Raw genomic sequence first — 12,406 nt, forward strand, 5'->3', positions numbered from 1 at the left:
CCTCGAGTGTTACAAAGAGTGTTATCCCAGGTCACAGCATAAAGGTGAGATTGTTTCTTATATTCACACCTCACCAACTATTAGGATTATCACCCCCCCACAGGTAAAGAGCCCATGGCTGAAGTCTTGAATCTCAAATGCAAACAGACTTTCAAATGCAAACACTGTGCACAGTTGGAATTGTGACTGTCATATATGAGCCTCCAGTCACAGTTGAGATGGTGACACATTTCTAAACTCAGAACATAGCAGATGAGGACTCTATTCTCTAAACCCAACAAACTAGAGAGAGGTTGACTCTAATACCTAGACTTAGGGCCACAAGTATGGTCATGGGTGTTTACAAACATGATTTAAGAGTAAACTGCCTCTCATTTATACTGGATAAAAACCTTGAGTAGTATAGATGGTGTACTAACCAGGCGCTGTGGCTCACGCCTGCAATCCCAGCACTTTGGGAGGCTGAGGTGGATGAAACAAGGTCAGGAGTTTGAGACCAGCCTGACCAACGTGGTGAAACCCCGTCTCTACTAAAAAATACGAAAAATTAGTTGGGCATGGTGGCGGGCCCTGTAATCCCAGCTACTTGGGAGCCTGAGGCAGGAGAATTGCTTGAACCCCGGGAGGTGGAGATTGCATTGAGTCGAGATCATGCCACTGTTCTCCTGCCTGAGTGATAGTGCAAGACTCTGTCTTACAAAAAAAGAAAAAAAAAAAAAGGAGTGTACTAACAACATCTAGCACATGGGGATGATTTTCTTTTTTTCTTTTTCTTTTTTTGAGATGAAGTCTCACTCTGTCACCCCAGCTGGAGTGCAGTGGTGTGATCTCAGCTTAGTGCAACCTCCGCCTCCGGGTTCAAGTGATTCTCCTGCCTCAGCCTCCTGAGTAGCTGGGATTACAGGCACACGCCACCATACCCAGCTAATTTTTTTATTTTTAGTAGAAAGGGGGTTTCACCATGCTGGCCAGGATGATCTCAATCTCCTGACCTCATGATCCACCTGCATTGGCCTCCCAAAGTGCTGGGATTATAGGCATGAGCCGCTGCAGCCGGCCTGGAGATTTTTACAGTCATATGAACACCTATTGAACAGTATACATCATCATACTCTCACATAAACAGCCCACTTTTGAAGTTCTGGATAGCATATGGAGAAAGTCAAAGGTGGAAAAATTGACTCTCGTATATGGATCCAGTCCACAGTGAGTTGGTGACCCTAAGAGCAAGATTCAGCACACCTATGAGGCTGTGACTTCACTAATTAGACAAAGTCCGCAGGAGGAGTATAGGCTGTCAGGTACAAATTTAGTTCACTGATGACATTGTAACTGCTGTTCTTAGACACAACATATAGGAAGGGTTAACCTCCTTTACCTAAAACCGGAACATGTGTGGGATTGTTAATTTCATCTCTGCACCTTCCCACAGGTTTAATTGTAACATTTTTCTCTGCCCAGCACCTGAGTGATCTGACTCTTGCCTAAGACCAGCCCACAGATGGAATAGTGACATATAGCTGAACCCAGAACTGAGGGGATGTGATTCTATTTTTCTGCATTGGTGCTGCTCACAGGGGACATTGTGACATATCACTGGACCTTACGCTTAACTGATGCGAGTCTCCTCCCCTGCCTTGGCACTGCCCACAGAAAGCATTGGGACATGTCTCTGGGCCCTATACCCAGGTTATGTGACTCTCCTGCCTGTCTCCCGACCACATAAGCAATTGTGACGTATTGCTAGGTTTGACACCCTGGTAATGCAACTCTCCTGCCAAAAAGGAGCATTACGACATATATTTCCACTCATTACCCAGGTGATGTGACTGTCTTCTCCTGCCTGGTCCCTGCTCACAGAGGGAGTTGTAACATATCCCTTGGCTCTGTACCAAACAAGTGTCATTGTTCTTTCATCGTAAGTTCTGCTGGCAAGGGAGATTGAGACATATTGTGGAGCTCTACGCCAGTGTGACCTTACTGTTTTCCTTGGCCTGGACCTCAAAAGGCATTGTGACATATTGCTGGGCCCAGCAACAAGGTGACATGAGTCTCCTGTATGGACCCTGACAACAGAGCATTATGACATATCTTTAAGAGCATCAACTATTTGATATGACTCTCCTTTTCTACCAAGGCTTCCCCACAATGAGAGATTGTGACGTATCTTCTTGCCCAGAAATCAGGTGATGTGTTTCTCCTGTCTGAGCTTTGCTTGCAGGGAGCATTGTGACATATCACTGGTCTCAGCACCCGGGTGATGTGACTCTACTGTCTGTGCCCTGATTTCAGGAGGAAATTTAACATATCACTGACTGAGCACACCCAGGTTTTAATTCTTCTGCCTGGTACCTGCTCTCAGAGAAGATTGTGACATATCCCTAGCCTGTTACCCAGATGATGTAACTCTCCTGCTCTCTCCCCTATTCACAGGGGAGATTGTGACATATATCTTTGTTCAGATCATAGGTATGATGTTGCCTCTCATACCGAAATCAGCCAATAGGAGACATACTGTATATCTCTCATATGTGGGCTTAGGTACATGGGTAAGATTCTCACTGTCCCCTTTGTAGAAAGGTCAGAGAAAATTACACTCTCTCACATATTGTGTAAAACCCTCAAGTGGTACACAGAGTATCGTAACGGCTCTAGAAAACAGATGAGATTGTGTTTTATGTATGCACACTTTGCCAATTGTTAAGATTGTCACCCTCATCCATGGATAGAGCCTTCTGGTGAGGTCTTAAGTCTTACATGTGGATGCAGTGCAGAGTTGAAATTGTGACTGTCATATGTGAACATCAGGCAACAGCTGAGGTGGTGACTCATTAGTAAGCCTAGCTTATAGGCAGGTGACAACTCTCATATCTGGGCATAGAGCCATAGGTACGATCATGGGTCCATACCAGCACAAATGTCTCCCTGTCACAAAAGATTGCGACTCTCATGGGAACCTTATAAATTCCTCGGTTGGTACAGAGAGTGTTCTAACTAGGCTCATTGTACAGTTGAGGTTTTGACACTCATGCACACCCAGCCGACGGTAAAGATTATCCTCTTTTCACATGAACACAGTCCACTGGAGGTTCTGAATCTCATATCCAGAGACAGTTGCAAGTTGGAAAATTTACTATTATAAGTGAATCTAGTCCACAGTTAAGTTGGTGACTTTCAGACCAAGATTGAACACACTGTTCGTCTGTGATTCCACTAAGGTGACACAGCCAGTAAGAGGGATAGAGTCTCTCATTCAGTGATTCAGCTCATTCTAAAAATTGTGACTTGTGTACTTAGATTTAACATGCAGGAGGTGTTGACTGTCATACCAAGCATTGTGGTATATATAGGATTGTTAGTCTCATCCTTGGTCTTTCCTTCAGGTGCGATTTTGACACACTTCTGCCCAGCAGCTGAGTAATGTGATTCTTCAGAATTGGCCCAGCCTACAAATAGGATTGTGCCACACTGCTGGACCCAGCACCTAGGTGATGTAACTATTCTCCTGCCTTGGTGCTATTCGAAAAAGACATTGTAGCATATCTGAGAGCCTTGCACCCAGGTATTGTGAGTCTCCTCTCCTGCATGCTGCTGCTGCACACACAAGCGGGATGTGTACAGGATTGTTAATCTCATCTTGGACCTTCCTGCCCGTGTGACTGTGACACATGCCTCTGTGTAGAACCTGAGTGAGTTTACTCTCCTGCCTGGATTTAACCCACAGATGGAATCGTGACATATCGCTGGACCAGAAACTAGGTGATGTGACTCTCTTTTCTTACCTCTGTGCTTTCCACACAGAGGTAAGAAATTGTGACATATCACTGGGCCTTGCATCCAGGTGATGCAGGTGATGGGAATTTTCTTTTTCTTTTTCTTTTCTTTTCTTTTTTTTTTTTTTTTTGAGACAGAGTTTCGCTCTTGTTGCCCAGGCTGTACTGTAATGGTACAATCTCGGCTCACAGCAACCTCCGCCTCCTGGGTTTAAGCAATTCTCCTGTCTCAGCCTTCCAAGTAGCTTAGATTACAGGCATGCGCCACCATGCCCGGCTAATTTTTGTATTTTTAGTAGAGACAGGGTTTCTCCATGTTGGTCCGGCTGGTCTTGAACTCCTGACCTCAGGTGATCCACCTGCCTTGGCCTCCCAAAGTGCTGGGATTACAGTCGTGAGCCACCGTGCCTGGCCAGTGATAGGAGTTTTCTCTCCTGCTTTGGTGCTGACCACAGTGAGCATTGTAAAATATTGCTGCCATCACCCCTAGATTATGTTACTCTCCTGCCTCTGCTTTGCCCACATGGGTCATTGTGACATATTACTGGGTCTAAAACCCACAAAATGTAACTCCCTTATTTAGGTTCTGCCTGCAGGAGCCATTGTCACACATCTCTGTGCTCATCACCTGGGTGATGTGACTGCCTTTTACTGCCTAGTTCCTTCTCACAAAGCATCTTGTGACATATGGCTAGGTCCAGTACCTGGCTGGTGTGACTCTTCTTTCTAGGTTTCACCTGCAGCAAAAGTTGTAACATACCACTGGGCCCAACAGCATAATGACATTGCTCTTTTGCCTTGGGCCTCCCCTCAGAAGGCACTATAAGATACTCATGGCCCCAACACTGAGGTGATGTGTGTCTCCAGCTTGGATCCTGCCCACAGGGGGCATTGTGACATATCTCTTGGCCCATCAGATGTTTAATGTTATCACCTCCCCTTTCCTACCCTGTGTTTGCCTATAAGAGACATTGTCACATGTTTCTTGGCCCAGCACCTAGGTGATGTCTTCCTGGGACCTGTCCATATGGGGATTGTGATATATTGTGTGGCCCAGAACTTACTTGATGTGACTCTCCTCTCATGCCTAGGCCCTGTTCACAGGTGTGATTGTGACACACAGCTTGGCCTAGCCCCTAGATTATGTTACTCTCCTCTTATTCTTCAGTCATTTTCACAGGGGGCATTGTGACATATTGATAGACTGAGAACTTAGGTGATGTGACTCTCCTCTAGTGCTTGCAATAGTTCCAAAAAGAGAGTTTGATATATTGCTTAGCCAGGATCCTAGGTGGTATTACTCTTTTCTCCTGCGTAAACCCTGCATACATTATGTATTTTGACACATCACTGGGGCCAAAACCTAGGTGATGTAACTCTCCTGCATGGGCTTTGCCTACAGGGGTATGATGATGTATCTTTTCATTCATCACCCAAGTGGTGTGACTCTCCACTTATGCCTGGGTCTTGATGAAAGAGGAATTGTGACACATCCCTGACCCTAGCACTTAAGTGATTTAACTTGCCTTTATTGCCAGAGCATGGCATATTATGAGTATTGTGACATCTCTGGGCCTGACACCTAGGGGATGAGAGGTTCCTTCCTGGGCCCTGCCTATAGGAGGCTTTGTGGCATGTCTCTGGCCTCATTATCTAGAAAGATGTGACTCTTCTCTTCTACCTGTGTTCTTCCCTCAGAGAAAATTGTGACATCACTGGACCCAGCAATTAGAAGATGTTTCTCTCCTGCCTGAGCCTTGCCCACAGGAACATTGTGACGTATCTTTAGGCTCAACACCCAGGTGGTGGAATTCTGCCACCTGTGCCCTGTCTACTTAGGCTATTGTGAAACTGGTTTCAATACCCAGGTGATGTAACTTTCCTGCCAGGCCACTGCCTTCCAGGGATATTGTTACATACCTTTGTGCCAGTCACCAAGGTGATGTGAATCTTTTCACCTGCCTGGTCCTTGTTCACTGGGGGATAATGCTATCTATTGCTGGTTTCAGCACCGAGCTGATGTGACTTGCCTCTTCTTCGTAGATTCTGCCCACAAAAAAACTGACACATCACTAGGCCCATCAGCAAAATTATTTTGCCTGGCCCTGCCCTTAAAAGACATTGTGACACACTGCAGTGCCCAGCACCAATGTAATTTGTCTCCTGCCTACTGGGGACATTGTGACATATCTCTTGGTCCATCAACTATTTGATGTGACTCTGCCTTCTTACCTGGGCTTTGCTAATAGTAGAGATTGTGACCTATCTCTGGGCCCAGCACCTAGATGTTATGACTCTCCTGCCTGGTCTATGCCCACAAAAAAGAGAGTGACTTATACTAGGATCAACCCACAAATGATTCCATTCTTCTGCATGGCTTATTGTGACATCTCTAGGTTCATTATCTAGATGATGTGACTCTCCTTTTCTTCCTGGGAACTATCCATAATGAGGATTGTGACACATCACTTGGCCCAACACCTATGTGATATGACTCCCTTCTTTTGCCTGGGCCTATCAGTTTGGGTGATTGTGTCATATAGCTTTACTTGGCACCTAGATTATGTGACTGTCCTGTTTCTCTGAGTCCACAGAGGTCATTGCAACATATCCCTGAGCCCCTCATTTAGGTAATTTGACTCCTGCCTGGGCCCTCCCCTCAGTGATTTTTGTGACATAGTTTTTGACTCAGCACCTAGGTAATGTGATTCTTCTCTACTGCTTGGACTGTGTCACAGAAGGTATTGTGATGTATCACTGGGCCTGACACCTAGGTGAAGATACTGTCTTCTCCTGCCTGGGCCCTGCATAAATTGTACATTTTGACATGTCACTGGGTTCAACACATGGGTGATTCAACTCTCTCACATGTACCATGAGCATGGGGTTATTGGGACATTTTTTTTTTTGTTCATCACCTAAGTCATGTGACTCCTCTCTGATCCCTGTCAAAAGGAAAGATTGTGACATGTCACTCAAACCAGAACTTCGTTGATGTGACTCTTCTGTCTAACAACCACATATTTTGGTTATTGTGACATTTCACTGAGCCAAACACCTAAAAAATGGGAGGCTCCCACCTCAGCCCTGTCCCCAGGGGTTCTTGTGACATATATCTGCATCCATTACATAAAAGATGTGATGCCTTTTCTGCCTGCACTCTGCCCGCAGGAAAGATTGTGACACACTGCAGGGCCCAGCCACCAGGTGATGTGTCTCTCCTGCATGTGCATAACTTTCAGGAGAAAATTGTAACATGCCACTGGTTGAAAACCCAGATGATGTGACTGTCCTGCCTTTTCACAGCCCTCAGGGAAAAAAATTACATATCATTTGCCCAGCATCCAGGTGATGTCACTCTCCTGAGTGGTTTGTGCCAACAAGTTGGTTGGTGACATATATCTCGGCCCAGCTCACAGGTTTGATGATGACTCTAATACCTCATACCAGCTAGTAGAAGAAATACTATCTCTCACAGCTTAGAAAAAGGAGTAAAATTCCTGGCTGGGTGTGGTGGCTCACGCCTGTAATCCCAGCACATTGGGAGGCCAAGGTGGGCGGATCACCTGAGGTTGGGAGTTCAAGACCAGCCTGATCAACATGGAGAAACCCTGTCTCTACTAAAAATACAAAAAATTAGCCAGGCATGGTGGCACGTGCCTGTAATCCCAGCTACTTAGGCTGAGGCAGGAGAATCGCTTGGACCCAGGAGGCGGGGGTTGTGGTGAGCTGAGATCACGCACGCCATTGCACTCCAGCCTGGGCAACAAAAGCGAAACTCCATCTCGCAAAAAAAGAAAAAAAAGAAAAAGGCGTAAAATCCCGGTCTGCTCTCTGTATGAAGGTTATAGAGAATTACCATTCTCTTGTATATTGTATAAAGCACTCGGATGGTACAGAGCATGTCATCATAGGACCCAGCAAACAGGTTAGATCATGTTTCATGTAAGCACTCCCTGCCAATTTTTAGGATTGTCATCCTCACACATGGAAAAGCCCGCTGATGAGGTCATAATTGTGAATGGATGCAGTCCACAGATAAAATTGTGACTATCATATGTGAACATGTGGCCACACTTGAGATGGTGACTCATTTCTAAACCCAGCTTATAGGTGGGTGAGGACTCTCTTCTCTGGAGCCAGCCAATTGGAGAGATGTTGACTCTCATACCTAGACTTAGGGTCACATTAGATCATGGGTCCAAAGCAGCGCAAAGCTCTCAGAGCAGGTTGCAACTCTCATGCACACCATATACAGTCCACAAGAGAGTGCCCTGACAGGGACAAACACACAGGTGAGATTGTGAAATTTATATTCACACCCAGTCAGTACCAAAGACTCATCCACTTACACTCTTCTTTTGAGGTTCTGAATCGCACTTTTGGAGGCAGTTCAATGTTGGAAAATTGACTCTCATTTGTGGATTTTGTCCACAGTTGGGTTAGTGACTAATTAACCAAAATTCAGCACAGCTTTGTGACTGCAATTTCACTAAGGAGCATAATTTATTTATTTCTTTTGAGATGGAGTTTTGCTCTTGTTACCCAGGCTGGAGAGCAGTGGTGCAATCTTGGCTCACTGCAAACTGCTTCCTGGGTTCAAGTGATTCTTCTGCCTCAGCCTCCTGAGTAGCTGGGATTATGGGTGCCCACCACTGTGCCAGTTAATTTTTTGTATTTTTAGTAGAGCTGGGGTTTCACCATGTTGGTCAGGCTGGTCTTGAACTCTTGACCTCAAGTGATCTGCTTACCTTGGCCTCCCAAAGTGCTGGGATTACAGGTGTGAGCCACCATGCGCAGACTAAGGCACATCATTTGCAAAAGAAATTGAGGCTCTTATGCACAGCTCCAGTCCACCATTGAGATTGTGACCCCTGTACTTAGATCCAACATGCTGGAGGTATTGACTCTCATCCTTTGACTCAGGACATGAGTGTAATTGTTAATATCATCACAAGACCTTTCTACAAGTGTCATGTGACATACATCTTAGCCCAGCATCTGAGTTGTTTGTCTTTTTATCCTGGTCCCAGCTCACAGTGCCATATCACCGGGCCCAGACCCTTGGTACTATGATTCTATTCTGCCTTGATACAGCCCACAGTGGTCATTGTGACATATTGCTGGGTGTTGCACCCAGGTGATGTGAGTCGACTCTTCTGCCTTGGTGCTACCCACAGATGTATTGTGACATATTGCTGGGCCTATGTTATGTTAATCTTTTGCTTGTACGCTAAACACATAGGCCATTGTAACGTTGCTGAGTCCAACACCTAGGTGATGTAACACTTCATCCTGGACCTGTGTACAGAGGGGATTGTAATATATGTCTTCACCAATCATCCAATCACCCTGGAAATGTGACTGACTTTTCCTGCCTGTTCCCTAATCACAGGGGATGTTGGGACATATTTGTTGGGCCCAGCTCCTAGCTGATGTGATACTTTTTTTAGGTTTTGCTCACAAAAGAGATTATGACATATGACTGTGCCTAACACTAAGGTGTTACTATTTTTTGCTTTGGCTCTGCCCTTAGAAAGCATTGAGACATATGACTGGGCTCAGCACTAAGAAGATGTGAGTCCTCTGCCTGAAGCCTGACCACAGGGAGCACTGTGACGTATTTCTTGACCCATTACAATCTCTCCTATGGGCAAAGCTGAGGTAAATGCCCTTTTTACCTACGTGATATGACATTCCTCTTCTGCCTGGGCCATGCCCACAGAATAGAGAGTGACTTATTGCTGGGGCAAGCAAAACAGTGATGTAATTATTCTGCTTGGTCCCTGCACACAGGAGTCACTGTGATATATGTTTGGGCCTCCCGCCTGGATGATGTGACTCTTTTCTTCTGGGGTTTGTCCACAGTGGGAATTGTGATATGCCATGTGATGATGTAGCTCCTATGTGATGTGACTCTTCCTCATTCTTGGCTTCTTTCCACTGGGGTGACTGGAACATAAAGCTGAGCCCAGCATCTAGGCTATGTCTCTCCTCTTCTTTATAAGCCCTACTCACAAAAGACATTGTGATGTATCTCTAGGCTTTTCACCTAGGTAATGTGACTTTTTTACCTATGTCCTCCCCTCAGGGTTATTGTGAGATACTGCTAGACCAAGAACCTAGGTGGTAGGAATCTCTGCTACTGCTTGGGGTGTGATTAAGAAGAAATTGTGATGTGCATTTAGGTGCATCCAGCACCTAAGTGATGTTACTCTCCTTTTGTGCCTGAGACCTGCATGCATCTTTTTTTGTGTGTTTTTTTGGTTTGTTTGTTTGTTTTTGCGATGGAGTTTCACTCTTGTTGCCCAGGCTGGAGTGCAATGGCGCAATCTCAGCTCACCGCAACCTTCATCTCCCAGGTTCAAGCAATTCTGCCTCAGCCTCCCGAGTATCTGGGATTACAGACATGTGCCACCAAGCCCAGCTAATTTTTGTATTTGTAGTAGAGATGAGGTTTCTCCATGTTGGTCAGGCTGGTCTCGGACTCCCAACCTCAGGTGATCCACCCACCTCAGCCTCCTAAAGTGCTGGGATTACTGGTGTGAGCCACCGTACCTGGCCAGCATCACGTATTTCAACATGTCTCTGGGTCCATCAACATGGTTATGTGACTTTCCTGCATGGGCTCTCACACAGAACTATTCTAACACATCTTTTCATTCATTATCTTGGCGATTTGACTTTTCCGTTCCACTTGAGTACTGCCAAAAGAAAAGTTTGTCACAGATCGCTGGACTTAGCACCTAGGTGATGTGACTTTTCACTTGCCTGAGACCTGCGTATTTTGGTTATTGTGACATATTACTGAAACAAACACCTAGGGGTTGGAAGGCTTCTGCCTGAGCCCCTCCCACAGAGGACCTTGGAATATATATTTTTTTATCCATCACCTGGGAGATGAAACCCTCTACTTCTACCTGCATTCTTCCCTTAGAGAAGATAGTGATATATTGCTGGGCCCAGCAACCAGGTGTTTTGTCTGTCCTTTCTAGGCTTTGCCCACAGTGAGCCTTGTGGCACATTTAGCTGAGCCCAGCACCCAGGTGATCGTACTCTTCTTCCTGTGCCCTGCTTTCAGGAGAGGATTGTAACATCTCTGGTTGAGGACCCTGTGATGTGACTCTCCTGGCTGGTGCATGCTGTCAGGGAAGATTGTGACATAACCCTGGCTCAGCACACAGTTGATGTGACTCTTGTGCTTGTTCTCCACCCACAGGTGGAATTGTGACATAACCTGGCCAAGCACACAGATGTAACGATGATTTTCATAGCTCGAGGAAGCCAGTAGGAGAGATAATGTTGCTTATAGTTACGGTTAGGAAAACAAAGAAGATCCTAGCTCTTCTTTCTATACAAAAGTCATAGAGAATTAAAACTCCCTCACATATGTAAAGCCCTAGTGTGTTGGAGAATGTCATAAGAGGTTCCACCATGCAGATGAGATAGTGTTTGTCCTATGAATACACCACCAAAGTTTAGAAGAATTGTCATCCTCACACATGGACAGAACCCTCTGGTGAGATCCTGAATCTCACATCAACGCACTCCACAGTTGCAACTTTGACTGTCATATGTGAACATATGGCCACAGCTAAGATAGGACTTTTTCTTTTTCTTTTTTTTTTTTTTTTTTTTGAGACAGAGTCTCACTCCTGTTGCCTAAGCATGGAGTGCAATGGCACCATATTGGCTCACCGCAACCTTCGCCTCCTGGGTTCAAGTGATTCTTTTGCTTCAGCCTCCCAAGTAGCTAGGATTACAGGCATATGCCACCACACCTGGCTAAGTTTGTATTTTTCGTAGAGATGAGGTTTTTCCATGTTGGTCAGGCTGGTCTTGAACTCCCAACCTCAGGGGATCCGCCCACCTTGGCCTTCCAAAATGTTGGGATCACAGGCATGAGCCACTGCACCAGATGGCTCTCTTTTTTTTATTATTTTTATTTTTTTTATTGAGACGGAGTTTCGCTCTTGTTGCCCAGGCTAGAGGGCAATGGCGTGATCTCGGCTCACTGCAACCTCTGCCTTTCAGGTTCAAGCAATTCTCCTGCCTCAGCCTCTTGAGTAACTGGGATTACAGGCACCTGCCACCATGCCTAGCTAATTTTTTGTATTTTTAGTGGAGACGGGGGTTTCACCGTGTTGGTCAGGCTGGTCACAAACTGATGATCTCAGGTGATCCACCTGCCTTGGCCTCCCAAAGTGTTGGGATTACTGGCGTTAGCCACTGCACCCAGCTGGTGATGACTCATTTCTAAACCCAGCTCACAGGAAGGTGAGAATTCTCTTATCTGGACTCAGCCAATTAGAGAGATGTTGACTGTGGGCTTACAACCACAGAAAAGATTCTGGATTTCCTTCTTGTACGAAGGTTACAGAGGATCACCACTCTTGCATATTGTATAAAGCCCTCAGGTGGGCCGGGCACGGTGGCTCAAGCCTGTAATCTCAGCACTTTGGGAGGCCGAGGCAGGCGGATCACAAGGTCAGGAGATCGAGACCACAGTGAAACCCCGTCTCTACTAAAAATACAAAAAATTAGCCGGGCGCGGTGGCGGGCGCCTGTAGTCCTAGCTACTCAGGAGGCTGAGGCAGGAGAATGGCGTGAACCCAGGAGGCGGAGCTTGCAGT

At 45.9% G+C, this 12,406-nt stretch overlaps 1 protein-coding gene across 22 annotated transcripts in view; it reads left to right on the plus strand.

Moving 5' to 3' along the window:
- Positions 1 to 12,406, plus strand: part of LOC105494280 (zinc finger protein 254) — a 91,483-nt gene that overhangs the window by 14,926 nt on the left and 64,151 nt on the right. For 3 of the 22 annotated variants that reach the window (XR_011617937.1, XR_011617935.1, XR_011617936.1), the window contains 2 exons: positions 3,384 to 3,689; positions 5,472 to 12,190. The exons of 13 other annotated variants lie outside the window; for them this stretch is intronic. The gene's annotated coding sequence lies outside the window, so the exon portion shown is untranslated. The remainder of the gene's footprint in view (positions 1 to 3,383; positions 3,690 to 5,471; positions 12,191 to 12,406) is intronic. 6 more of the 22 variants (XR_011617941.1, XR_011617942.1, XR_011617938.1 and 3 more) reach the window with 3 other exon arrangements.

The sequence above is a fragment of the Macaca nemestrina genome, chromosome 20 (assembly GCF_043159975.1).
Source record: "Macaca nemestrina isolate mMacNem1 chromosome 20, mMacNem.hap1, whole genome shotgun sequence".
Classification (NCBI taxonomy): Eukaryota; Metazoa; Chordata; class Mammalia; order Primates; family Cercopithecidae; genus Macaca; species Macaca nemestrina.